General features: G+C 36.3%; 1 pseudogene; it reads right to left on the reverse strand.

Moving 5' to 3' along the window:
* Positions 1-254: 254 nt before the first annotated feature.
* On the reverse strand, positions 255-4,891 carry LOC118847241 (annotated as a pseudogene).
* Between the last annotated feature and the right edge of the window lie 513 nt (positions 4,892-5,404).

The raw sequence follows: 5,404 nt of genomic DNA on the forward strand, positions 1-5,404 counted from the left end.
AGTATTTGAAGTCTACTTTACATTAGTCAACAGCTCTTTTAACACTTACTGGGGGTGCTGTTATGAAACGTTCTGGACAAAAATGTTAAGTAGTAATGATGATATTAATATTTTAATCCATCAAATCTATGTACTTATTATTTTGCAAGAAACCTGGCTTTTCCTTGACATTGGCAACTCGTGAAGAGGAAATTAATTTTTTTTTTTACTGGAAAACTTTTTATTGTAGGTGGAGTGGGATAGCTGGACACAGTTTAGATGATTCCAATTTTGTTGGCAACATCTAAAGCATTGTAGTCTGGAGCAAGTCGGACATAGGCCTTCTTCTCTCCATCAGGCCGGATCAGTGTGTTGACCTTGGCCACATCAATGTCATACACCTTCTTTACCGCCTGCTTTATCTGATGCTTGTTGGATTTGACGTCCACAATGAAGACTAGGGTGTTGTTGTCCTCAATCTTCTTCATAGCAGACTCAGTGGTCAAGGGGAACTTAATGATGGCATAGTGACGCAGCTTGTTTCTCCAAGGGGCACTTTTCCGAGGGTATTTGGGTTGCCTTCGAAGTCTTAGTGTCTTGGGTCGCCGAAAGGTGGGGGATGTTCAGATCTTCTTCTTTTTGTGGCTGTGGACACCCTTCAACACTGCCTTCTTGGCCTTCAAGGCCTTGGACTTGGCCTCTGTCTTGGGGGGGACAACGGCTTCCTTCTTCGCCTTCGGCACTATCTTGGGGGAAAGGAGAGGAAATTAATTTTAACAAATGCACATGAAATAGGTTAATTGGATGACAGAGGCACTAAAGCAAATCTAGACATTCATATTCTTTGAAATATTCTCTGTATTATAGAATACTGGATTTAAAGAAAGGATAGGGTAAGAGGATAATTAGACAGATATAAGATGAATCTAGATACTCAGTTCAAAAACGGAAAGTTCAATCAAGCAATTAAAGCAATCAAAAAGCATTTGCCAAAAAATTAAAACATGTTGGGCTCTCTACTAAGGACTAGAGATATAAAGAAAAGTAAAAATAGTTTGTGACTTCCAAAAACTCAGATTATATTGAGTGATACAACATGTAAGTAATAATGTAAACATAGGATAACTAAAGAGCAGAGGGGAGAGACTCAGAAGGCAAAATACAGAAAACAGGGCACTGGGAATGTCTTCATTCAGAAAGTAGAAATTGACCTGAATCTTGAATATACTCAGATTAACTAAGATTCTTGTGTTAGGAAAAATTAAATGAAACTTCCATGCCCTAATATGTTATACTTTTCTGTGTTTGGGATTTATCCCCCTACTATGCAGGCTACACAAATGCAGAGACTGCACCTTAATTAAACTTTGTATTTTTTTTAGGCATCTGGATTAGTGATATGCATAGAAAAGTGCTTAATATATGTTTATTATATTTGTGGTTGTCTTTTACATCTTTGGGGCCTGTTTTTGATGCTAATTACAGTTTACCAATTGTTTTGAGAGTTGCTGACAAATGACAAATTGGGACATGGTTTCTTAGTCGGAAGGAACAATGTTATGGTTCATAGAAGAAAATCATTTAGGTGTTTTAGTTGAAATAGGAAAGGGCAGGGAGAATGGAAGAGGCAGCTTTAGGAAATTGAGCATGCAATGGATATCTCTAGCAATGCTTCAAGGAGAAATATCTAAGTGGATGAGAAATTCATAATATGTACTTTATGAAAGTAGATGGCAACATAGTAGAATTTTACTCTGTGCTGGAGTCTGGTATACATTACAATAAAGCCAGAGGTAAAACCCATCCAACTTTCTGGCTATGTGATTTTAATAGTGCATTTATAATTTTATTCTACACCTCTCTCCCCATGTGTTTCTATGCTTATTTGTCAATTCTCCAGAATGCTTGGAGTTAATCATTCTGGTATTTTTTTAAACTGAACTAAAGAAGAATAAAAAAATTACAAGATTATAAACAATATCTCAAGTTTTTTATCATTAAATGTTTTCTTTTATTTTAATTATATTAATTACATAAAAACTAAATTTGTGTAACTGTTGGCTGAGGAGTATAGGTTGATTCTTAATATTCTAAAACACTGAGATTAGCCATTGAATATGCTAACACTTCCTTTAAATGATCTGCCAAATCTTGAGTCACTTAAAGTAAAAAATATAAGTGAGTGGGCTGTGATCTTGACATGCTTTTGAAAGACTCTTTTCTGACATGTTCTCTGGTTGCTTTGGTGATCATCCAACTGTTTATACAACTGAAACTTCATTCTGTAAGGAAAAGAAAAGTGAACACTGAGCTCTTTTGCTTAATGCATGTGGTATTGTTTTCTTTACTATTCCCCCTCCTTTTTTCAATATTTCACAAGGAAAGGAAGAATTTCTATACCACTTTTTCTAGAAAAGTGATAATTGTGTTTTTTTTATTTTTTTATGTCTTTCTTTTTTATTATTTTTTTTTATTTTTTTATGTTTTTAGTTTACAACACATGGTTGTACATAATTTTGAGTTCCAGATTTTCTCCCCTCCCTACCCCCTCACTCCCCAAGATGGCATGGAATCTCATATAACTACCATTTATAATTTCGCATTGAATTAATTTATACACAAGTCAAGTCGTGGAGAAGAATTATGACCAATGTAATGAAACATGAGAAAGAAGAAACAAAACCAAAAGAAAAAACCAAAAACAAAAACAAAAGAGAAGTAAAAAGGCAAGCATATAGTGTGCCTCAATCAGCATTCAAACTTCACAGTTCTTTCTCTGGGTGTAGATAGCATTCTCCATCGTGAGAACCTTGGAGTTGTCCTTGCACTTTGTGTTGCTGAGAAGAGCGAAGTCTGTCAGGGTTGGTCCTCACGGAATCCATATATCTGTGGTTGTGCACAATGTTCTCCTGGCTCTGCTCTGGTCACTCAGCATCATGTCATGTAGGTTTTTCCAGGTTGTTACAAAGTCCGTATCATCCCCATTTCTTATGGCACAATAGTATTCCATTAACTTCATATACCACAGCTTGTTCAGCCATTCCCCAATTGATGGGCATCCCTTTGATATCCAATTCTTGGCTACCATAAAAAGAGCCACTATAGATATCTTTGTACATATAGGTAGCTTCCCCTCTTCTGTGATTTCTTTGGAATACAACCCTAGAAGTGGTATTGCTGGGTCAAAGGGTATGAACATTACTATGGCTCTTAGGGCGTAGTTCCACATTACTCTCCAAAATGGCTGGATCAGCTCACAACTCCACCAGCAATGTAACAATGTTCCAATTTTCCCACATCCTTTCCAGCATTTATCATCCTCCTGCTTTGTTATTTTAGCCAATCTTACAGGAAAGATGTGGTATCTAAGAGTTGTTTTGATTTGCATTTCTCTAATCAGTAGTGATCCAGAGCATTTTTTCATATGCCTATAGATAGCTTTAATTTCTTCCTCTGAAAACTGCCTGTTCATATCCTTTGTCCATTTCTCAATTGGGGAATGGCTTGTATTCCTATATATTTGGCTCAGTTCCCTGTATATTTTAGAAATGAGGCCTTTATCAGAGATACTAGTTGCAAAGATTTTCTCCCAATTTTCTGCTTCCCTCCTAATTTTTGTTGCATTGGCTTTTTTTGTACAAAAACATTTAAATTTAACATAATCAAAATTATCCATTTTGCATTTTGTAATGCTCCCTATCTCTTGTTGGGTCGTGAATTCTTTTCTTTTCCATAAATCTGATAAGTAAACTATTCCTTGCTCTCCCAAATTACTTATAGTATCAGCCTTTACTCCTAAATCATGAACACATTTTGACTTTATTTTGGTATGTGGTGTAAGATATTTGTCTATGCCTAGTTTCTGCCCTACCATTTTCCAATTTTCCCCACAGTTTTTGTGAAATAGTGAATTCTTAGACCAGAAGCTGGCCTCTTTGTGTTTATCAAAGAATAGATTGCTATAGTCTATGACTTCTCCATCTTGTGTACCTTATCCTATTCCACTGATCCACACCTGTTTCTTAGCCCGTAACAGGTAGTTTTGATGACTGCTGCTCTGTAGTACAGTTTAATATCTGTATGGCTAGGCCACCTTCTCTAGCAATTCTTTTCATTAACACCCTAGATATTCTAGACCTCTTGTTTTTGCAGATGAATTTTGTTATTCTTTTGTAAAGCTCAGCAAAATAATTTTTGGTAGTTCGATTGGTATGGCACTGAGTAGATAGATTAATTTAGGTAAAATTGTCATTTTTATTATATTAGCTTGGCCTAACCATGAGCAACTGATAATTTCCATTTATTTAGATCTGACTTTATTCGTGTGAAAAGTGTTTCATAGTTTTGTTCATATAGGCCCTGGGTTTGTTTTGGCAAATAGACTCCCAAATATTTTATAGTGTCTTCAGTAACTTTGAATAGAATTTCTCTTTCTATCTCTTGCCACTGGGCTTTGTCAGTAATGTACAGGAATGCTGATAATTTATGTGGGTTTATTCTATGTCCTGCAACTTTGCTAAGGTTGTTTATTATTTCAAGAATTTTGATTCACTAGGATTCTCTGTTTCAACAATCTGGCTAGCAGCTTCTGTGGGGGTAAAAGATCCACCCACAGAAAGCACTCAGAAAGCTGCCAACAGCATAGGTTCTTTCGATCTGCTTAATTAAGGAAAGCAAAGTGAAGGGGTTGACAAGCTTACTTTTAATTCAAATATCATTCTGTTAATTCAGGAGAAAAAACCAGCACTCTGAACTTCAAAACAAAATGCAAACAAATTTCAAACATCAACAGTCTTTGTGTGATTCAATCCCAACACATAGTTACCAGGGTTAAACAAAGTCTCAACATCCGGGTTTACAAGCTGGAGGGCTCCTTACGTACAGCTGTCCGGAGTCTCTTCATCAACACCATCTCCAGAGCCCCCACAAATGGCCCTGTCCTCCCTTCTTATAGGGCTTCAGACATCAAACATCATCTGAATCACCAGAACTCAGGCTCTGGTGATTGGTTCTTGAGTTGGGCCCTGCCCTTAGGACCCTGTGATGTTCACATCCACATGGATTACATAAACACCTAATGGGGTTTCGGTCTGGGGCTTAGAACCTAGTAAAGCTCACTGAGATAAATTGAGTCACTCAAAGAAAACAAAGGCCATTCTGGTTACATTCTCTAAATAAATCATCATATCATCTGCAAAAAGTGATAATTTAGTTTCTTCTTTTTCTAATCTAATTCCTTCAATTTCTTTTTCCTCTCTTATTGCAACAGATAATGTTTCTAGTACCAAATTGAATAATAGGGGTGATAATGGACATCCTTGTTTCACCCCTGATCTGATTGGGAATGCATCTAGCTTATGTCCATTACAGATAATGCTTGTTGATGGTTTTAAGTAGATGCTATTTGTAATTTTAAGGTAGGTTA

The sequence above is a fragment of the Trichosurus vulpecula genome, chromosome 4, assembly GCF_011100635.1.
Source record: "Trichosurus vulpecula isolate mTriVul1 chromosome 4, mTriVul1.pri, whole genome shotgun sequence".
NCBI classification, from domain to species: Eukaryota; Metazoa; Chordata; class Mammalia; order Diprotodontia; family Phalangeridae; genus Trichosurus; species Trichosurus vulpecula.